This window comes from Bos javanicus, chromosome 16, assembly GCF_032452875.1.
Source record: "Bos javanicus breed banteng chromosome 16, ARS-OSU_banteng_1.0, whole genome shotgun sequence".
In the NCBI taxonomy this organism is placed as follows: Eukaryota; Metazoa; Chordata; class Mammalia; order Artiodactyla; family Bovidae; genus Bos; species Bos javanicus.
In genome coordinates, this window is record NC_083883.1 from 71,763,774 (window position 1) to 71,787,346 (window position 23,573).

The window sequence follows — 23,573 nt, forward strand, 5'->3', positions numbered from 1 at the left end:
CCTTTGCAGACACTGCCCATCACCCATGAGCTGTTCCTGAGCCCCTCACCTCCCACACCCACCCTCCCTTACCTCCAGGCCTCACGGGGCTCTTCTGGACGCCAGGCGCCCTCCCCTGCACTGACTCCTGTGGGTCCTTCAGATCTCAGCCTCACCAGCGTTCAATAAATAAGGTTAAGGTGTAAAAAGTCAACCTAGTTAGCTATATAATGATCCTGAGTTTTCCTCATCATGTACATAGTGACCTGGTCACTCCATCAACCATTCATCCATCGAAGAATCATTCATTCTGCTCAGATTTATGAGACATAGTACATCTAGAGGCCCAGGGCAGCCCTGGTTCTAGGTGCCAGCGCACATTTCTCTTTCTGCAGATTGGTTCGTGCAGTCAGTCTGCACTTCCATCTCTCATTTGTCTTTACTCAACGGATGGCCATGAAACAATGAACAGAAGGGAGGCCCTGTCCTCAAGGGTCGTGATGGGGTGGAGAACAGAGACTGACGAACACATCGTCATGTCACATGGCCAGTGCCATGAGGAGGAAAGACTGCCCTGCCGGGAATCAAAGAGGCTCACAGCAGAAGTGAAGCTGAACGGACAGGTGTTGACAGGTAGGGCACCAGAGATCAAGGGACATGGAAGCAGGAAAGGGAGGTTCTTTCCGGAAGAGGAAATAGTTCATACAAGTCTTCAAGATTCACTAAAACCTGGCTATACCAGGACTCAGGGAATGTGCCCAGAATGACCAGGGTGCTGGGAAACATGCACCCCCACATCCTGCCTGCTGCTCGTACCTCCTCCTCCACCAGAAGTAAACTCTTTCCCCTTCCTCCTTCTCCGAGTCCTACCCATTCTCAACCCACTCAAGATCTGCTTCCTTCACAAAGCCTTCCAGGATTATACACTGAACACACAGGTACTTAATTCCATTCTGTTTTTGTACATTGTCATTCAAAGAGTCCATAACAGGTCTCAGCTTCCTACCAAATTGTAAAGTCCTAGAAGACAGGGACTATGATTTATACTTACTTTGAAATTTCTCTGTGTATCTGGGCAAGAAACCTGGGGCTGCTCCACAAATGCTGGTTGAAGCCACCCTGGAGGCCTGGAAAGGCAGTTCCCGTATCCCTAACTTCAAATCATCCCCAGTGAGTCTTTTAATATATCTCTTCCGTCTTCATTCATCATCTGCTATGATATCGGCTTACAGTCTTGTGCTGAGAACAGATTAGATGCCGTTAGCCTGGGTTTATGATTCTCGGAGAAGAGGTAAATAATGATGCTACCAGGAATGTAAGGGGATTCCCACTAGAAGTCTCTAGTTCTAATCAACCTTTGAATTTACTGTTAATTAACATCTCACCCGTGGAAAGTAAAAAATGTCATCTGTGAAGCCCCCTGAACTTGCAGATAGAAGAAGCAGGTCTTTGTTCCATCTCCACCATGTATCAGCCTTATGACGTTGGACAAATCGCCTACACATTTTTTAAACCTCAGTTTCCCCGTCTTTAAAATGGGAATGATAATACCTCACAGGATTACAACTGCTCTCACAGGGCTATTGTAAGGATTAAAGAGGGTCATGAATGTGAACTTGATTGGTACTATGTGAAGTGTCATTTAAAACTCAGGGAGCACTTTTAACTTTATTACAAATGAAAGTTCTCGCCCCTCTGTTTCATTCTCAGCATTCACAATCCAGACACAAGCTCTCCACAGGGAAGTGAACTGTACTGATATTAAGGAGAGAGAGTGTCCTTCGTCTCCCATCTAGGAGATCTACTGCAACCACATTCTTAGACCCCCGTAGATGCTGGGATAGTCGTGTCTGCCTCCCACAGGACTGCAGGTCCTCAGGCAGGCATGCCGCACGCCATGGGAGCTGCCCCACCATGCTCAGACTCCTGAAACACTAGCTCTTTCCAGGGAGAATTCCCTATTGCCAGCTGTCCTCTTCAGAGAGCTCTGCTTACATTTGTCAGCGAAGGTGGTTACAAAATGCAAACAACAAAAGCCGGCCCCAAACCTAAGATCCTAAAAGAGAAAGGGTGAAGGGGACTCTGGAAGGAGAGACAGTCACGTCTACACAACCGGCAAGAATCCAACCAGTTATCAGACTTCATGAGTGCTCAGTTTAGTTCAGTTTAGTTGCTCAGTCGTGTCCGCCTCTTTGCGACCCCATGGACTGCAGCACGCCAGGCCTCCCTGTCCATCACCAACTCCTGGAGTTTACTCAAAAACTCATGTCCACTGAGTGGGTGATGCCATCTAATCATCTCCTCCTCTGTCATCCCCTTCTCCTCCTGTCCTCAATCTTTCCCAGCATCATGGTCTTTTCAAATGAGTCAGCTCTTCGCATCAGGTGGCCAAAGTATTGGAGTTTCAGCTTAAGCATCAGTCCTTCCAATGAACACCTTAGGATGGACTGGTTGGATCTCCTTGCAGTCCAAGGGACTCTCAAAAGTCTTTTCTCCAACACCACAGTTCAAAAGCATCAATTCTTCGGCACAGGGCTTTCTTCAGAGTCCAACTCTCACATCCATACATGACTACTGAAAAAATCATAGCCTTGACTAGACAGACCTTTGTTGGCAAAGTAATGTCTCTGCTTTTGAATATGCTATCTAGGTTGGTCATAACTTTCCTTCCAAGGAGTAAGTGTCTTTTAATTTCATGGCTGCTGTCACCATCTGCAGTGATTTTGGAGCCCCCCAAAAATAAAGTCAGCCACTGTTTCCCCATCTATTTGCCATGAAGTGATGGGACCAGATGCAATGATCTTAGTCTTCTGAATGTTGAGCTTTAAGCCAGCTTTTTCACTCTCCTCCTTCACCTTCATCAAGAGGCTCTTTAGTTCTTCCTCACTTTCTGCCATAAGGGTGGTATCATCTGCATATCTGAGGTGATTGATATTTCTCCCGGCAATCTTGATTCCAGCTTGTGCTTCCTCCAGCCCAGCGTTTCTCATGATGTATTCTGCATATAAGTTACATAAGCAGGGTGACAATATACAGCCTTGACGTACTCCTTTTCCTATTTGGAACAAGTCTGTTGTTCCATGTCCAGTTCTAACTGTTGCTTCCTGACCTGCATATAGGTTTCTCAAGAAGCAGGTCAGGTGGTCTGGTATTCCATCTCTTGAAGAATTTTCCATGGTTTGTTGTGAGCCACACAGTCAAAGGCTTTGGCATAGTCAATAAAGCAGAAATAGATGTTTTTCTGGAAATCTCTTGCTTTTTCCATGATCCAGTGAATGTTGGCAACTTGATCTCTAGTTCCTCTGCCTTTTCTAAAATGAGCATGGACATCTGGAAGTTCATGGTTCACGTATTGCTGAAGCCTGGCTTGGAGAATTTTGAGCATTACTTTACTAGCGTGTAAGATGAGTGCAATTGTGCGGTAGTTTGAGCATTCTTTGGCATTGCCTTTCTTTGGGACTGGAATGAAAACTGACCTTTTCTAGTCCTGTGGCCACTGCTGAGTTTTCCAAATTTGCTGGCATATTGAGTGCAGCACTTTCACAGCATCGTCTTTCAGGATTTCAAATAGCTCAACTGGAATTCCATCACCTCCACTAGCTTTGTTTGTAGTGATGCTTCCTAAGGCCCACTTGCCTTCACATTCCAGGATGTCTGGCTCTACGTGAGTGATCACACCATCGTGATTATCTGGGTGGTGAAGATCTTTTTTGTACAGTTCTTCTGTGTATTGTTGTCACCTCTTCTTAATATCTTCTGCTTCTGTTAGGTCCATACCATTTCTGTCCTTTATTGAGCCCATCTCTGCATGAAATGTTCCCTTGATATCTCTAATTTTCTTGAAGAGATCTCTAGTCTTTCCCATTCTAATATTTTCCTCTATTTCTTTTTGCACTGATCACTGAGGAAGGCTTTCTTATCTCTCTTTGCTATTCTTTGGAACTCTGCATTCAAATGGGTATATCTTTCCTTTTCTCCTGTCCTTTTCACTTCTCTTCTTTTCACAGCTATTTGTAAGGCCTCCTCAGACAGCCATTTTGCTTTTTTGCACTTCTTTTTCTTGGGGATGGTCTTGCTCCCTGTCTGTTGCACAATGTCACGAACCTCCGTCCATAGTTCATCAGATCTATCAAATTTAGTCTATCAGATCTAGTCCCTTAAATCTATTTCTCACTTCCACTGTATAATCATAAAGGATTTGATTTTGGTCATACCTGAATGATCTAGTGGTTTTCCCCACTGTCTTCTTTCTTCATTTTAAGTCTGAATTTTGCAATAAGGAGTTCATGATCTGAGCCACAGTCAGCTCCCAGTCTTGTTTTTGCTGACTGTATAGAGGTTCTCCATCTTTGGCTGCAAAAAATATAATCAATCTGATTTTGGTGTTGGCCATCTGGTGATGTCCATGTGTAGAGTCTTCTCTTGTGTTGTTGGAACAGGGTGTTTGTTATGACCAGTGCGTTTTCTTGGCAAAGCTCTATTAGCCTTTGCCCTGCCTCATTCTGTATACCAAGGCCAAATTTGCCTGTTACTCCAGGTGTTTCTTGACTTCCTACTTTTGCATTCCAGTCCCCTATAATGAAAAGGACATCTTTTTTGGGTGTTAGTTCTATGCTAAGTCACTTGAGTTGTGTCCAACTCTGCGACTCTGTGGACCGTAGCCTGGCAGGCTCCTCTGACCATGGGATTCTCCAGGCAAGAATACTGAAGTGCGTTGCCGTGCCATCCTCCAGAGGATCTTCCCAACCCCCGTGTCTCTTACGTTTCCTGCATTAGCAGGCAGGTTCTTTACCATTGGTGCCACCTGGGAAGCCCGGAAATCAGAGCCCTTGATTCAAAGCCTGTCTCTGCTACAAACGGGCTGCGTGACCTGGAGAAACTCACCCAACCTCTCTGAGTCTCTAAAATTACATCCTGTAAAATGAGTATATTAACGTCTATCTTTTGGTGTTATTTAAGGATTAAGTTTATATGAACTTTACCAAAGGGAGAGTCCCATGTGACTATGAGCCAACCATAAATTTATCTGCCTAAAGGAATTGTTCATAATAGCCCAGATGAATTGTACATCTCTAGACCTCCATGGGGTTGTCCATTAAGAGACTTAAAAAGCGATTCCAAGAATCACCTCAAGGTGTGAGAAGGCATCTCCCGCAGGTGAGGGGTGTGCCATACGAACAGCAGTTGGTTTCCACAGGTACCCGAAGGCCACCCGCCCCCCCCCCCCGCCGCCTTGGTTCCCTACGCACCCCCGTCCCTGAGACGGCCCGGTGGCATCCCCCAAAGCCTAGATGCACTCCAGGCTTTATGGTTCCCAAGGCCCTTCTACTCATTTATTCTCCCAGTAAACCTATTAGGTTAGCAGAACAGGTAAACCTTCCTTCACCCACACATGCTTTTTATGGATGACTTGCCTGAGGCCTGGTCAAGGCTGTGGTGTTTCCAGTGCTCATGTATGGATGTGAGAGTTGGACTGTGAAGAAAGCTGAGCGCCGAAGAATTGATGCTTTTGAACTGTGGTGTTGGAGAAGACTCTTGAGAGTCCCTTGAACTGCAAGGAGATCCAACCAGTCCATTCCAAAGGAGATCAGCCCTGGGTATTCATTGGAAGGACTGATGCTGAAGCTGAAACTCCAGTACTTTGGCCACCTCATGCGAAGAGTTGACTCATTGGAAAAGACCCTGATGCTGGGAGGGATTGGAGGCAGGAGGAGAAGGGGACGACAGAGGATGAGATGGCTGGATGGCATCACCAACTTGATGCACATGACTTTGAGTGAACTCCAGGAGTTGGTGATGGACAGGGAGGCCTGGTGTGCTGTGATTCATGGGGTCGCAAAGAGTCGGACATGACTGAGCGACTGAATTGAACTGAACTGAACTGAACTGCCTGAGGCCACAAAGCTCAGAAAAACTGTTCCTCTGTAGCCTGGAACTACCAGCCTGAAGGGTCAGCTGGGATTTGAACCCAGATTTTTAACATCCTTGCTGCCCACAGCCTGGGCCATGAGCCCAAGCTTAACAAAAGCCCTCTGGGCTGCAGCCTTGTGAGTACACAGACCCTCCTCCCCGACATTGACACAAAACTCCTTGGCAACCCCGGCTAGACCTGGGCACCTGTTTCGACCCACGGGTTTTTATGTTCTTACATTTGTTTCCAAGGGGACCAGTAGGCACTTGCGCTCCCCTCTTTGGTCCCCTCACCCCATGAAATTGGGAGTGCCCTGTTGGCCTCACGCCATGATGAATGGGCTTCCTCGGGCAAGTGGGCAGTGACTGAAGCCTTGCCAGCCTGTGGGCCCTCGTATGCAACAGCACACTCAGATGAGATTAGCCCAACTGTCATAATGCTTGGCAACGGTTCCGGGAGGCAGCAAGGGCCTTTGTTCATGCCACCGTCATGTCATCGGGCTACAGTTCATTTGGCTGCCAGCCTGCTTGGCTTTTTGCATCATCCCCACTCCCTCCTCCCTCAGCTAGTGGTTAGTCCATCATCCCAGATTTTTCAGGGAAGATTCGGGGTGTGTGGGTCAAGTTGCTGTGTCTTTTCCTAAATCAGCCTGGCACTGTCTCGACAATGGACAGATGCTGCGTGGTTTAGGTGGGCGGCTCCTGGGGAACCTCTCCTATTGGTCGGTGCAGAGGAGAAGGACCATGTGTGGCAGAATTTGGCCTGGCACCCAGGCACTTGGGTCTGTCCCAGAAAGTGTTGTATTTGGGGTGGGGGGGAGGTTTCAGCAGTTGTTGCTTCAACCCATTTTAATGAAACACATATTACATGTCTGCACTGTTCTCAGTTCAATTCAGTCACTCAGTCATGCCCGACTCTTTGCGACCCCATGGACTGCAGCACGCCAGGCTTCCCTGTCCATCACCAACTCCCAGAGCTTGCTCAAACTCATGTCCATTGAGCTGGTGATGCCATCCAACCATCTCATCCTCTGTCATCTCCCCCTCCTCCTGCCTTCAATCTTTCCCAGCATCAGGGTCTTTTCCATGAGTCAGTTCTTCGCATCAGGTAGATAAAGTACTGGAGTTTGAGCTTCAGCATCAGTCCTTCCAATGAATATTCAGGACTGATTTCCTTTAGGATTGACTGGTTTGATTTCCTTGCGGTCCAAGGGACTCTCAAGAGTCTTCTCCATCAATTCTAGCACTGTTCTAGACCCTGGGAATAAAGCAGTGAACAATACAGATGAAAGTCCCTGCCTTACGGGGCCAACATTCTGGGGTGGGAAGGGGAGTGAACAGCAGAGCCAGGCAAACAAACCTTAAAATATCTGTTAAAGGATGCTAGAAGAAAATTAAAACAGGCAAGAAGAACCTGGCCACAGGGGATGCTCTTCTCAGCTCCCATATGTGTTCAGCACGCAGTGTGTCCCTTACTGATCCGCCCAGCTCTGCTGGGCTGTGTCTGACTCCCACACCCCGTAGCTGCAGTCGATGGGGGCTGCTAGGATGGAAGAACCTCCTAGAATGGCCTCCTGCTGGCAGGAGTATCCCCCAGGAGCCAGACTCCACCCAGTGCTGCCCTCTCCAACCACCCCAGCCAGGATGTCTTCTTCTCCTGGATTTTTTTTTCTTCCCTCCCCCAAATGTAACCTGGTGAGCAGAGCAAGCTTCGACTTGGTAACACAGATACTGGCTATCTGAACTCAGCCATTCAGACATGCATAATCTAGAGGAGATATAGTGTAGGGACTAGTGGAGAGACTATTGATAACAAACAGATCACAGCCATCTAGAGAGCTGGAGATCCAGCCTATGCAGGGCCAGGGCAGAGCTTTCTGTAAGGGGCAGTCTTGTGTGTTATAGCATGGCCAGCAGCATCCCAGGCCTCAAAAATAGCTACAGAAAAGGAAAGAAATGTTCCCTCTCACCAATCACCCTTCACCTGAGAACCACTAGCTTAACTCAACGTCACTCAACTTAGTGGACCTAGAAGCACCTTTTATCTGGGGAGGACTCTGAACACTGCACAAAATTGGGTTATTCCGAACACTCCGGAAAGCAGTGCATCCAGCTGAAGCCCATGTTCCCTACCACAGGGTTAGGGTCTTGGGATCTGGGCCCCGTATGGCCCTCCGGCCATACCCCACACCACCGCGGTCTCTACAGTTTGCACCAGCCTATATCCACTCTGCATTGAATATCTGGGCCTTTGCTTGGGCAACTCCAACTGTCTGGAACGCCCTCCCCATTGTCCTCGCTGTTGCTGAGTCTAAGCTCGCTCTGCTTGCCACAAGACAAGTCAGTGAATCCGAGGTGCTGGGATCAGGAAGGGACTGTATTCAGGAGCTGGCAGATGGAGAAGATGGCAGACTAGTGCCTCAAAATAACTACCTTGTCAGGGCCTGGTTGCCAGGTTCTTGCATGGATCCGAGATGGGGCTGGGTACAGGGGAAGGTGAGGAAATCAAGTACAAAGACTATTCAGTCCTTGCAAGAGTCGCTTAGAAGGCCAAGCCTCAGGCAGGGGGATGTATCAGCTTCCCCTCCTTACAGTCCTTCACACGTGGGCGGCTCAGGTTATCTCCCTGAGGCGGGCTGTTAGGTATGTTTATAAAAACAAAAAAGGGTGAAGGGCACAGAAGCAGATCCAGTGTAAATTGAAAAGGAACCCTTCCCGGTTTCAGCGCCTGGCTCACTGAGTCCTTCTTCAAGGTGCACTTGGAGGGGCTTCCCTGGTGGCTCAGATGGTAAAGACTGCACTTGGGGGTCACCCCCTGCAGGAAGCCTTCCCTGATATCCAGACAGGACTGAGGACCCATTTTGATCACGAGCTCCCTTTGCACCTGACACTTGGGCCTTCCCTCCTCTGAGAGCAGAGACGGGACCTGAAGCCCTCTAGCCCAACCAGTCCTATAGTGTCGGTAGTTTGGGGTTATGGGCCCACTTCTCCCACTTGACATTCAAGGCAGAGACTCTGTGTTTTCATCTCCAGAAGCTAGCAAAGTGTCTGATAGAGAGTCGATGCTCCATAGACACAAAGCGAATGGACAAGTGAACAGAGCACAGAGATGCATGAGATTCAGAGCTAGCACAAGAGAACACGGGCTTGGAGGAGGGACAGAATCAAGGGGGAATCGTGTTTCTACAACAGAGGAGGGAATGATTAAGCGGCCTGCCCTTCATTCCTCTTCCCTTCAGGCTAAATACTTCAACTGCCTTAACCTTTCATCCCACATCCATCTCATTTCCCAGCCCTCTAATCATCTTTGTCCTTCACATTCCTCGGGGCCTTCCCCATGATTTCCAGGGGCCGCTTTTGCGTTTGATGTGCTATGTTCAGAGCGGCAGGAACGCGAGCCTGGGAGTATCACTTCCACTTAATTAGCGCGGGATTCCACAATTCCCAAACCTCACCACCGCTGGGCCTGTTGGCTGCGGGAGAAGCCCTGCCTCGGGCACCAGCAAATGGTTTTCACAGGGAAGTGAGGAGAGAGAATTGAACTGGTGATTATGCTAACGATTTCCTTTTCTGTGTCAGGACTGCTCCACGGGGAGGCCGGGCTTCTAGGACAGGAGGGTGGGCCACGCCAGGTGCAGGATGCAGAGGAGTGGGTACCAGGCCTGGAGAGGCTCGGTGCTCTGGGCTGGGATGTGGACAGTTCACGCTAGAGGAGGCACCCGAGGGACGTGGTGCCTTGGCGGGGTAACTGCCTTCAGCTGTGACAGACAGGGGCAAAGCGGGGTCCAGGGCCTTCTCAGACTAAAGCCTCTTGGATCCACCACCGTCCTGGGGATCTACGATGGACAGATGGAGGGATAGGCCCAGTGTCACCGGGAGCGGCTAGCAGAGAGATTGCAAACCCAGATCTTGTAACTCCCAGTCCGGAGGGCTTCCGGGACCCCACAGCCCCTTCTTCTGGGTCAGAGACAGAGGAGGCAGTGCTGGGGACAGGAGTCCTTTAGCAGCCTGATGTCTCATGACACAGGCCCAGTGCGTGGCCAGGCATCCCTCAACTCCCAGACCGCCGCCCCCAAGCCAGGCTGTCGACACCTCCCGTTGACAGCGGCCTCGGCCGGTTTGAAGCCGTGCTTTCTGGAGTCCCCCTCATGCTCCTTCCATCCAGCCTGCCTCAGCTCTCCACGCTGCCGCTGCCCAGGGAGCCCTGTGAACCCCGTCAGCTTTCAGTGGCCCAGCAAGTCCCTGCCACGCTGGCTCCTGTTTATCCCAGGGCTGGCTGGTTTTCGTCCATCAGATCATCATCAATCAGTCCATCACTGGTCAGCCGTCAAAGGCCTGTCGAGGGCTGGGCACTGTTCCGGGTGATGGAGATGCAGAGGTGAAGGAGGCAGGGCTCCGCTCTCAGAGGGCTCGCTCCCATCCTCATGGGAAGGCCTGGTCAGTTTACTGCAGAAAGAGGCAGAGGACCTGTGGGCTCCATGACTGCCTTGTTGTTTAATCAAGTCCAGCTCCACCGCAGACACTCCACCGCAGTCCAGCTTCAAGGGGGCAGTCCTGAGGAGGCTGCCTAGCCAATGCCCCCTCTGATGCCCCCCGGGAAGCATGAAAACAGCAGGAGTTGTCCCTCATTCACACTCACATATCCATCCACACACATATCCATCCACACTCCATCCAACCACACATATACACACTCACACATCCATCCACACACACACATCCATACACACTCATGCACACACATCCACATATATACTCACACATCCATACATATCCACACACACATCCACACACACTCATGCACACACATCCACACACACATCCATACACACCCATGCACACACATCCACACACATATCCATACACACTCATGCACACACATCCACACACTCACATCCACACGTACACATCCTTAGATACACATACACACACACACACATACATCCATACACACACATAGACACACACATTCACATACACACACATCCATACACACACAGATCCATACACACACATATTCAAGGATGCTTAGTAAGAGGCCTGGGGGCCCCTGAAGGAACACAAGGCCCACCATTTCTGCCCCTGGTTGCGGGTAGAGGTCATTGAGCCTGATGTGGTTTCCAAAATGGACTGCTCTGGCCGAACTCGGTGCCACACTGATGGGAGGCCCCGGGTGGAGAGATGAGCAGCACAGCAGGACACCCAGGTGCAGGCTGTGGAGTGGGGACTGCACCGGACCTGGCTCACAGGAGCGGGTGCGGGTCAAAGATGCACCCTCAGCGCGGAGGGCACACGGCAAGGGCTCGGTAAACGGCAGCTCCGTTGCCCCCTGCCGCCTCCGCAGGAAGTCTTCCTTCTGCCCTCTCGCGCACACCTCCTTGGCGACTGTCCAGAGCCCCAAGAGTGAGCTGCCTGGGAAGAATGCAGTGACAGAAATACTCGGCCGCGTCCGAGCGTCCCTGCTGGCAGCTGCTCTCGGGTCCTGGGCTGCCCTCCCCCATGAGCTGCTGTGCCCTGTGTTGCCCGCTCTGCCGCGCCCCTAGTGGTGGGCTTGGGGAAGTCACCTGCACTCGCCCAGCCTCAGTTTCCAACCTCTGTTCACTGCGGATAAGAAGACCTCCCTCGAATACCAGTTGCGAGTATTAAGGGAGGAGTGGCCACCTTTCTTCATTCTAAAGAAAGAATGAGGGACTTCCCTGGTGGTCCAGAGGCTAAGACCCTGCACTCCCAACACAGGGGGGCCCCCAGGCTCGATCCCTGGTCAGGGAACAAGATCCCTCATGCTGCGACTAAAGAGTCCGCAGGTCACAGTGAAGATGGAACATCCCGTGAGCGGCAACTAAAGCCGGCACGGTCAGATAAATAAATATAAATACGGGGTGGGGGGTAGAAATTTAAAAAGAAAAAAATGAGAGAACGGAGTGCCAAAGGAGAGAACGGCAGTAAGACAGACGGAGGTGTGGGCTGAGGAAGGCACGTGGCACCTGGCCGGGGTCAGCACAGAACCCTAATCTCCGCAGCCCTTACTGCCTGCTGGCTGTTCTTAAAGCTCTGAACCCAACATGCCTCACCATACCTTCACAAAAGCCTCTTGAGTCAAGTAGTATCCCATTTCACAGATGAGGAAAAGAGAGACCAGAGAGATTAAGGAAGCTGCCTGAGGTCATTGCCCAGCTTGGAACAGACAGAGGGGAGATTCACGCCCCCTCCACTGTGATCCTTCACCTGCAGGGCCTCCCCAGTGCTGCCTGAGGGCCGAGTCACTCCAGCCCTCATCTGTGAAGTAGGTGTGAGCATTCCAGCTCTAAATGGAATGTGTGACATTGACTGGAGGGTCCTCGCCCCTCTCCAGCCCTGAGAGGGAAACACTTTATAAACAGGGGATTACCTATTGGCCCCACTGCCCTGAGCCAGATCTCCGGTCCTGCCAAATTGTTGGAATGGTTCAGTGACAAGTGTGTTCTTAGGAAGAAATTTATGGTGCCTTATTCAGAGTGAGTCACTGAATCCCTGTGGTGAGAGGCACGGGGGAAGGGCCGTCTGCAGACACAGGCTAACTCACCCTGGTCTCAGCTGCCCTGGGGTTGGTGGCCTCCCCAGGCCCCAGCCAGAGGCTGAGTGCTGTCCTGTGAGCTTGTGAGCAGGGGGCAGAGGGAGACAGCCTTCAGCTGGGCAAAGTCAATGCCCCGTGGTGAATCTGTACACGACCCAAAGGGCTCCAGAATTCACTTTCTGCTTGCCACCGAATTTCCTAGGGTATTGTCAAGTCAGGCTCTGGGTCACTCCCTGAGTTCTTTCCAAGGGTCTTGCATAACCCTCCTAGAACTGGATCAGCCAGGGAATATTTCACAGTTTGGGTGAATCCTCTTCTCTGCCTTTGAATTCTAAGAGAGGAGGGTGATTAAAAAATTAAACTTGAGAGCAAGATTTAGCTTAGTGATTGCAGTTCTGTTGGGATTTTTTTTTTTTTTCTTTTAAAGACTACACACAGCCATGTTCATGAGGAAAGTCCCACCCTTAAACGTCAATGTTTTTGGTCGTACATGTGACTGTTAGAAGGACCAGCATGAGAAAACGTCTGTCGAGGAAGAGCTGGTGATCTCCTTAGGCAGATGTCACTGGAGGTCACCAGACAAGGCTGACCTTCCCCTGTCTGCTCCTGGGTGCAGCGTGAGAACTTCTTCGATGCACCCAAACCCACAGCTTAGGATAGAGCACACACGCGGGGCCCAGGATCCATGGTCTGTAGACCCAGCATGGACCTGGTGAAAACCAGCTCACTTCACGGGTGGCCACTAGAGTAGTCATCCACATTTTGCAAACAGCTAAAGGCCAGAATGCAAAAGCAGACCACTGGGCAGCAAAAAGTGGAGTCCATAGGGTTGTTCATCATGAAGCTCACCCCCTCTGCAGAAGGAGAGCCCAGCAGGCCTTTTCAGGTACTGTTGACTCCTACTTTAATCATAATGCTAACATAGTAAACATCTTTCTCTCTCAGTCCAAACCTCACGAGGAGGAGATAAACTGGAAAGACAGAAGAGCCTCTACAGTGAGATGTTCAGTATTTTGAGGGTGAGTGACCCCTCTGAGGATCTAACCTGTGAACGCTCACCCCAGAAAGAGGCTTTCACACCCCGTGCATTCTGTACCAGCCCCTGAGGCTCAATCACAACACCCAGATTAAGAACCCCTGCCAGAGAGACTGGGCAGATCTGTGAACTGACCGCTCGGACCCTGGAGAGCAGACGCAGTGACTTTAACCTGCTGCCAGCAGGTTAAACCTGATGGAACAAACACCCCCGTCCCTGACAGGTGGGGATGGTCCTCCCAGTGGCTGTGTCAGAGCCCAGGTATGCTTGACATGCCCACCTAGGCAGGCAGGGACACACATAAACACTGGCTGAGCACGATGACCGCTATCAAAGGGTTTAGAAATCACGTGTCAGGCGCTCTTCTGGTGCTTTAATACATTGAATCCTCGCAAAAGCCCTGGAAGGTGTTTCTCTAAGAAACACCTTGAACTTAAACTTAACTCAAACTTAAACTTAGACTTAAACTCTTTTCTCAAATTCCATCTCCAGTGGTTAAATAACTAGAAAGGTAATATCTTCCCAGAAAAAAACTGACTCACTGGTACTACTGAACACTTGCTTTGTGTCAAACATTGTGCTAAGAATGGGTTTCCCATGTATTCATTTATTTTACACAAACCACACTTTACAGATGAGGGAATTCGGGTTCAGAAAGACTAAGTGATGTGCCCGAGGTAACAGGGCTGTAAGCAGTGGAACTGGGATCTGATCCAAGTTTCTCCATTGCTAAACCCTTTGAAACTTCACGGCAAATAGATGGGGAAACAGTGTCAGACTTTATTTTTCTGGGCTCCAAAATCACTGCAGATGGTGACTGCAGCCATGAAATTAAAAGACGCTTACTCCTTGGAAGGAAAGTTATGACCAACCTAGACAGCATATTCAAAAGCAGAGACATTACTTTGCCAACAAAGGTCTGTCTAGTCAAGGCTATGGTTTTTCCAGTGGTCATGTATGGATGTGAGAGTTGGACTGTGAAGAAAGCTGAGCACCGAAGAATTGATGCTTTTGAACTGTGGTGTTGGAGAAGACTCTTGAGAGTCCCTTGGACTGCAAGGAGATCCAACCAGTCCATCCTAAAGGAGATCAGTCTTGGGTGTTCACTGGAAGGACTGATGCTTAAGCTGAAACTCCAATACTTGGACCACCTGATGCAAAGAACTGGCTCACTGGAAAAGACCCTGATGCTGGGAAAGATTGAGGGCAGGAGGAGAAGGGGATGACAGAGGATGAGATGGTTGGATGGCATCACCAACTCAATGAATGTGGGTTTGGGTGGACTCCAGGAGTTGGTGATGGACAGGGAGGCCTGGCATGGTGTGGTTCATGGGGTCGCAAAGAGTTGGACACGACTGAGCGACTGAACTGAACTGAAAACCCTTTGATAGCAGTTATTGTGCTCTATGGGGCTCCCAGGAGGACCCCATGACCAAAGGGCAGTGGCCAAGAGGAGTTACCCCACGTCCGAGGTCAGGGGCAGCGGCTGAGAGTGCCAGACTGTGACGGCGCAGGAACGGCTGAGAGGAGAAACCCCAGGTCCTCCCGGCTTCTGCCCCTGACCCCGAACATGAGGTAGCTCCTCTCCGCCGGCTTAGCGCACCTGTCGCAGCTGCCTGCGCTTTAGTGCTCCCGTTGCAGCCGCCGTGAAGAGATACCCCACGCCCAAGGTAAGAGAAATCCAAGTAAGATGGTAGGTGTTGCAAGAGGGCATCAGAGGGCAGACACACTGAAACCATACTCACAGAAAACTAGTCAATCTAATCACACTAGGACCACAGCCTTGACTAACTCAATGAAACTAAGCTATGCCCGTGGGGCAACCCAAGGTGGGCGGGTCATGGTGGAGAGGTCTGACAGAATGTGGTCCACTGGAGAAGGGAATGGCAAACCACTTCAGTATTCTTGCCTTGAGAACCCCATGAACAGTATGAAAAGGCAAAATGATAAGATACTGAAAGAGAAACTCCCCAGGTCAATGGGTGCCCAATATGCTACTGGAGATCAGTGGAGAAATAACTCCAGACAGAATGAAGGGATGGAGCCAAAGCAAAAAGAATACCCAGCTGTGGATGTGACTGGTGATAGAAGCAAGGTCCCATGCTGTAAAGAGCAGTATTGCATAGGAACCTGGAATGTCAGGTCCATGAATCAAGGCAAATTGGAAATAGTCAAACAAGAGATGGCAAGAGTGAATGTCGACATTCTAGGAATCAGTGAACTGAAGTGGACTGGAATGAAGTGGGTGAATTTAACTCAGATGACCATTATATCTACTACTGCGGGCAGGAATCCCTTAGAAGAAATGGAGTGGCCATCATGGTCAACAAAAGAGTCTGAAATGCAGTACTTGGATGCAATCTCAAAAACGACAGAATGATCTCTGTTCGTTTCCAAGGCAAACCATTCAATATCACAGTAAACCAAGTCTATGCCCCAACCAGTAATGCTGAAGAAGCTGAAGTTGAACGGTTCTATGAAGACCTACAAGACCTTTTAGAACTAACACCCAAAAAAGATGTCCTTTTCATTACAGAGGACTGGAATGCAAAAGTAGGAAGTCAAGAAACACCTGGAGTAACAGGCAAATTTGGCCTTGGAATACGGAATGAAGCAGGACAAAGACTAATAGAGTTTTGCCAGGAAAATGCACTGGTCATAACAAACACCCTCTTCCAACAACACAAGAGAAGACTCTATACATGGACATCACCAGATGGTCAACACCGAAATCAGATTGATTATATTCTTTGCAGCCAAAGATGGAGAAGCTCTATACAGTCAGCAAAAACAAGACCAGGAGCTGACTGTGGCTCAGACCATGAACTCCTTATTGCCAAATTCAAACTTAAATTGAAGAAAGTAGGGAAAACCAGTAGACCATTCAGGTATGACCTAAATCAAATCCCTTATGATTATACAGTGGAAGTGAGAAATAGATTTAAGGGCCTAGATCTGATAGATAGAGTGCCTGATGAGCTATGGAATGAGGTTCGTGACATTTTACAGGAGACAGGGATCAAGACCATCCCGATGGAAAAGAAATGCAAAAAAGCAAAACGGCTGTCTGAGGAGGCCTTACAAATAGCTGTGAAAAGAAGAGAAGCGAAAAGGACAGGAGAAAAGGAAAGATATAAACATCTGAATGCAGAGTTCCAAAGAATAGCAAGAAGAAGAGATAAGAAAGCCTTCTTCAGCGATCAATGCGAAGAAATAGAGGAAAACAACAGAATGGGAAAGACTAGAGATCTCTTCAAGAAAATCAGAGATACCAAAGGAACATTTCATGCAAAGATGGGCTTGATAAAGGACAGAAATGGTATGGACCTAACAGAAGCAGAAGATATTAAGAAGAGATGGCAAGAATACACAGAAGAACTGTACAAAAAAGATCTTCACGACCCAGATAATCACAATGGTGTGATCACTGACCTAGAGCCAGACATCCTGGAATGTGAAGTCAAGTGGGCCTTAGAAAGCATCACTATGAACAAAGCTAGTGGAGGTGATAGAATTCCAGTTGAGCTATTTCAAATCCTGAAAGATGATGCTGTGAAAGTGCTGCACTCAATATGCCAGCAAATTTGGAAAACTCAGCAGTGGCCACAGGACTGGAAAAGGTCAGTTTTCATTCCAATCCCAAAGAAAGGCAATGCCAAAGAATGCTCAAACTACCGCACAATTGCACTCATCTCACACGCTAGTAAAGTAATGCTCAAAATTCTCCAAGCCAGGCTTCAGCAATATGTGAACCGTGAACTTCCTGATGTTCAAGCTGGTTTTAGAAAAGGCAGAGGAACCAGAGATCAAATTCCCAACATCCGCTGGATCATGGAAAAAGCAAGAGAGTTCCAGAAAAACATCTATTTCTGCTTTATTGACTATGCCAAAGCCTTTGACTGTGTGGATCACAATAAACTGTGGAAAATTCTGAAAGAGGTGGGAATACCAGACCACCTGATCTGCCTCTTGAGAAATCTGTATGCAGGTCAGGAAGCAACAGTTAGAACTGGACATGGAACAACAGACTGGTTCCAAATAGGAAAAGGAGTACGTCAAGGCTGTATATTGTCACCCTGTTTATTTAACCTATATGCAGAGTACATCATGAGAAACACTGGACTGGAAGAAACACGAGCTAATATCAAGATTGCCGGGAGAAATATCAATAACCTCAGATATGCAGATGATACCACCCTTATGGCAGAAAGTGAAGAGGAATTAAAAAGCCTCTTGATGAAGGTGAAAGTGGAGAGTGAAAAAGTTGGCTTAAAGCTCAACATTCAGAAAACGAAGATCATGGCATCCGGTCCCATCACTTCATGGGAAATAGATGGGAAACAGTGGAAACAGTGTCAGACTTTATTTTTCTGGGCTCCAAAATCACTGCAGATGGTGACTGCAGCCATGAAATTAAAAGACGCTTGCTCCTTGGAAGGAAAGTTACGACCAACCTAGATAGCATATTCAAAAGCAGAGACATTACTTTGCCAACAAAGGTTCGTCTAGTCAAGGCTATGGTTTTTCCTGTGGTCATGTATGGATGTGAGAGTTGGACTGTGAAGAAACCTGAGTGCCGAAGAATTGATGGTTTTGAACTGTGGTGTTGGAGAAGACTCTTGAGAGTCCCTTGGACTGCAAGGAGATCCAACCAGTCCGTTCTAAAGGAGATCAGCCCTAGGATTTCTTTGGAAAGAATGATGCTAAAGCTGAAACTCCAGTACTTTGGCCACCTCCTGTGAAGAGTCGACTCACTGGAAAAGACTCTGATGCTGGGAGGGATTGGGGGCAAGAGGAGAAGGGGACGACAGAGGATGAGATGGCTGGATGGTATCACTGACTCGATGGACGTGAGTCTGAGTGAACTCCAGGAGTTGTTGATGGACAGGGAGGCCTGGCGTGCTGGGATTCATGGGGTCGCAAAGAGTCAGACACGACTGAGCGACTGATCTGATCTGATCTGATGGGGCTCCCAGGTGGAGCTAGTGGTAAAGAATCTGCCTGCCAATGCAGGAGACGTGGGTTCAATCCCTGGGTCGGGAAGATTCCCTGAAGGAGGAAAACAGCAACCCAATCCAGTATTCTGGCCTGGAGAACCCCCATGGACAGAGGAGCCTGGCGGCTACAGTGTGCTGCTGCTGCTGCTAAGTCGCTTCGGTCCTGTCCGACTCTGTGCGATCCCATAGATGGAAGCCAACCAGGCTCCCCCATCCCTGGGATTCTCCAGGCAAGAACACTGGAGTGGGTTGCCATTTCCTTCTCCAATGCATGAAAGTGAAAAGTGAAAGTGAAGTCACTCAGTCGTGTCCCACTCGTAGCGACCCCATGGACTGCAGCCTACCAGACTCCTCCGCCCATGGGATTTTCCAGACGAGAGTACTGGAGTGGGGTGCCATTGCCTTCTCCCGGCTACAGTCTACAGAGTCACAAAGAAGTGAACACGACTGAGCGCATTGCGCCCTACTCCCCTCTCCAGTTTGGGGTTACAGTGCGCATGCTCACACATACCTAGAACGATGGAGGTTTGGTTAGCGAAGTTCCGAAAAGATCTTATGTTTATGTCCAGGACACAGACCCTGGTGGTGTGGGTGATACTTGTATCACTTCCAGTTAAACACAGAAGCTTGATCTCCTGCATTTATTTTTCTCTCCCTCAATCATAGGTTTTTTTCCTCTTGAAAGATGGCTACAACAATTCTTCTTATTCCTGAATACATGTCCCTTTACAATGCAACTTCACCACTCTTCTCATCAAGAGAAAAGGTCTTGAATTTGGGTTGACTTGTTTTGACCAGTAGAATTCGGTGGAATTCTGCCTGACTTCTAAAACGTGGCCTTAGGAGACCTTGCAGCTTCTGCCTTGAATCTTTTGGAACACTGCCCTGAGATCAAGAGGAAGGGGTATGTGTATACATACAGCTGATGCACTTTGTTGTATAGAAAATAACACACCACTGTAAAGCAACCATACGTCAATAATTTTTTTTTAATGAAACTAAAAGAAAGCTCCAGAAAGAGAAAAACCCCTAACAGACAAAGGAGTGGTAATTAGAAGGGTATCAAAATTCTCTCCAGATACACTGAATAGAACATAATAGAAAAATACCTTTAAAACTCTGAAGGAAAATGATTTTCCACCCAGAATTTTATAATCACCCCAATGATCAAACAAATGTGAGGAAAATAAAGATGTTTTTAGACAAGCAACTCTCAAAACCTGGGCTCATCATAAAAGAGGGAGCCATGGCTCCCAGGAACAGGCATGCATCGTGCTCAGTCATGGCTGACTCTTCCCGACCCCATGGACTGCAGCCCACCAGGCTCCTCTGTCCATGCGATTCTCCAGGCAAGAATACTGGAGTGGGTTGTCATTCCCTTCTCCAGGGGATCTTCCCAACCCAGGAATCAAACCTATGTCTCCTGCATCGGTAGGGGGGTTCTTTACTGCTAAGCCACCAGTGAAGCCCAAGGCTCCAGCAAAGGAAAAAACAGAGGGAAGTCTCCGCACCAAGAGCAAGGAGCCAGCCCAGACTGAGCAGTGGAAACTGCACAGGGAAAGGAAGTTTCCAGAGTGAGGTACACAGGGCAAGGACTGGCTATACAGCACTGTTGGGCAGCAGGCAAATTACTGCTAGGGACTGATAGAGCCATTGAAGGAACTGGGGGAAGTTGGTATAAGTAGAAGAAACTGAGAAATGGGAAAGGGGGGGTTATTTATCCTTTCTTTTAAAAATATTTTTATTTACGTATCTGGCTGCGTTGGATCTTAGTTGAGGCATGTGGGACCTAGGTCCCTGACCAGGAAAGGAACCTGGGCCCCCTGCTTTAGGAGCATGGAGTCTTAGCCACTGGGCCACCAGGGAAGTCCTAGATTATTTGTTCTTGAAAAAAAAATGTATTATAAAAGGCATTTAGGTGAACATTTTAATCTAGAGTGAAGAGAAGGAAAAAAGCAGCTACTGAGTTGGGGGGAGGGCGCTTCCCAGGTGGCTCAGCGATAAAGAATCCACTTGGCAATGCAGGAGATGCCAGAGACACAGGTTCAATCCCTGGGTCGGGACGATCCCCTGGAGAAGGAAATGGCTACCCACTCCAGTATTCTTGCCTGGAGAATTCCACGGACAGAGAAGCCTACAGTCCATGGGATCACAAGGAGTCGGACATGACTGAGCACGAAGGTCCCGGGCACCGAGTCGGGGAGCAGGGCATAGCAACAGAGAGGGGCAAGCTATGGACCCCTGGATCCCAGTATACATTTTAGCCCCATTTGACTTTTTAAACTATGGGAATAAGTCACTTTAATAAATATTACTTTTATGCAAAAATAAACAGCTTGGGCTCTAGAGTCCGATTGCCCAGGTTCAGACCTCTGTTTACTCTCTTACTGGTGGCAGGGCTTGGTTCGAGCCACTGGCCTTCCTGTTTCCTTATCTAGTTTGTAAAATTGAGGTAAGGGTTAAACATACTTTCTGCAAAGGGCCTGGCACAGGACATATGCTCAATAAATCACAGCCAGTATGACTTTTAAGACCTCTGAGAAATTCCATGGTAGAGTGAAAGCAAACTCCGCTGCCCCAGATACGGGAGGAATTGAGAAAGCCTGACCAGTATCACCCTTGCATTTGCCAGCAAGTTCTCCAGCTGTTGTAAAGTTGCTCCCACCCCACCCCCTCCCTACCTTAGTCATTAGTGATGCCCTACCTTGCAAAGTGACTTAGGAGGCGCTGGACATGCAGCAGAGAGTGGCTTTTCACATAAAGGCCCAATTCATTTCCAGGGGCCTGCCTGCAGGCTTTCCTTCTGATGCAATCGTCCCACACAAGCTGTCTCCGTGGGAGGGGTCACAAAGCAGCCCCAGGATGGGGCATTGGTGCAGGGCAGGGAGAAGGCAGCTCCAGGCTCGGCTGGGGCAGGGGAGCACACTGCAGGGTCCCGGGCTCAGAGCCCCCCACAGTGATCTGGGGCCCTGCCCAACTAAGGGGGCCTCCAACGAGGGCCTGGGGATGAGGATGCTGACTCCTTGGCCCAAATATATACACACACTTATTTAAACAAGCACATGAATGGGGTAAAGTCCAGAGGAGACAGGTACCCTAACATGTTAACCAGAGTTCTCTCTGAATGGTGGGATTTGAAGTGATTTTCATTTCTTCTTGCTTCTCTATATGTTTCAACTTTGGTAAAAAAAAGATCATACATTCCCTTTGTAGTTTTAATTAATAATGATGATAATAAAGAAGGAGGCGATGAATCCCTGAAAGGGAGTGGGTACACGAGGAGGGAAATTCCATGGCCCCTAAAACTAGGGACCGAGGGCCTTCAGCCAGAGAGACTGGTAACAGTGGAGAAAGTGCCAGTCCTCTGCCAGTCAGTGTTCCAAGAATTCAGAGACCCCCACTTGGCAGAGGTGCCGATGTCGGGGCCGGGGGTGGGGGTGGCAGAAAACAGCTGAAGCTTCAGTAAGCTGCAACGTGTGCCAGGGGCTGTCTATGCTAGAACTCACTGAATCCCCAGAGAGACCTAATGAGAGAGGGATGCTTGTCATCCAAGCTGAGTGTCTCCAGTCAAACAGCATGATTTTCTGTCTCCCATACATGACTCAAGGTTTCCACTTCCTTGGAATTTTGTCTCCATGCCTTCTTTCAAGTTCTTTCCTCTTCCTAAATGCCTTAATGTGTGTGTGTGTGTGTGTGTGTGTGTGCGTGTGCGCGCGCACACGTGCGCACACGTACACACTCAATCACTCAGTTGTGATTGTGATCACTTTGTGACCCCATAAACTGTAGGGACTGGGGGCTCTGAGCCCAGGACCGTGGCAGGCCAGGGGCTTTCAGGGATTCATCACCTCGTTCTTTATTATCATCATTATTAATTAAAACTACAAAGGGAATCTGTAGATCTTTTTACCAAATTTGAAACATATAGATAAGAAAGAAGAAATGAAAATCACTTCAAATCCCACCATTCAGAGACCCCAGGCTCCTCTGTCCATGGGATTTTCCAGGCAAGAATACTGGAGCGGGTTGCCGTTTTCTTTTCCAGAGGATCTTCCTGATCCAGGGATCAAACCAGCATCTCATCTCTTATGTCTCCCGTATAGGCAGGCATATTCTTTACCACTGAGCCACCTGGCAAGCCCATGTTTATATATATAAAATGCTAAACAAAACAGTGTGCAGTGGAAGTGCCTAGCAGAAGTAAAACAAGAGCTCCCCCGCTGGGCTATGTGCAGGCTCACTGAAAAAGGACCCGGGAGCTAGCTGGAGGTGTGTGAAGGTCAGAGTCTGTCTAGGATGCTGAGCCTACGCTCCTCGAGGCCAGAGATCCCCACACTCCAGCTGCTTCCAGAGCTGGTTCTGTTGGATCCTAGAGATCCGAGGAAAAATGCAGACTTGGCCATTACCTCTGGGCAGGCAAGAGAGAAATGTTTTTCAAGTTCCCAAGAGAAAACTGGAGGATGACAGAGATGTCAACTAGGAACCACGCTCCCTTTTCTCAAAATCGTGTATGTCATTGGTATTCCAAGCACTTATTCCCCTGTTAGCATCTATCACAGAGGAAAGTCAAACTTCTCTTTGCCCACAAAAGGAAAACCAGTGGAAGAATAAAGCCAGCCACCACCTCTCTAGCCCAGTGAGGACCTCTGGCCCTCCTCCTTCCCTGGGCAGGGCCTGCAGGCGGCTTGCTGGGGCAGGGCTGACAGCCTCCCCAGGCCCACCCCGCACTGGGAGCAGCTGCCTCAGGCCCCCTGCAGAAGACCTCAGGCCAGTGGCTGCTCAGGCAGGAGCCTGGTTTCCACGTGCATCCTGGACAACAGCTGGGAAAGGGTTTCCTGCTGCGATCCGAGCACAGCTCCATCCTGCATCTTATAAGCACAGGTACCAGAGTGGAGGGCTTCCCAGGTGGCTCAGTGGTAAAGAATCTGCTTGCCAGGCAGGAGTTGCAGCTCCAACCCTGGGTCAGGAAGATCCCCTGGAGAAGGCAATGGCAACCAACTCCAGCATTCTTTGCCTGGAAAATCCCATGGACAGAGGAGCCTGGCTGGCTACAGTCCATGGGCTCGCGAACGAGTCAGACATGACTGAGCAACTAAGC

At 49.0% G+C, this 23,573-nt stretch overlaps 1 long non-coding RNA gene across 2 annotated transcripts in view; it reads right to left on the reverse strand.

Annotated features, from left to right (window-relative positions):
* Nucleotides 1-23,573, reverse strand: part of LOC133228135 (uncharacterized) — a 43,017-nt gene that overhangs the window by 13,278 nt on the left and 6,166 nt on the right. For both annotated transcript variants that reach the window (XR_009730086.1, XR_009730085.1), the window contains exons 2-3: nt 4,194-4,332; nt 1,031-1,218 (exon numbers count right to left, since the gene is read on the reverse strand). This is a non-coding gene — a long non-coding RNA (uncharacterized LOC133228135). The remainder of the gene's footprint in view (nt 1-1,030; nt 1,219-4,193; nt 4,333-23,573) is intronic.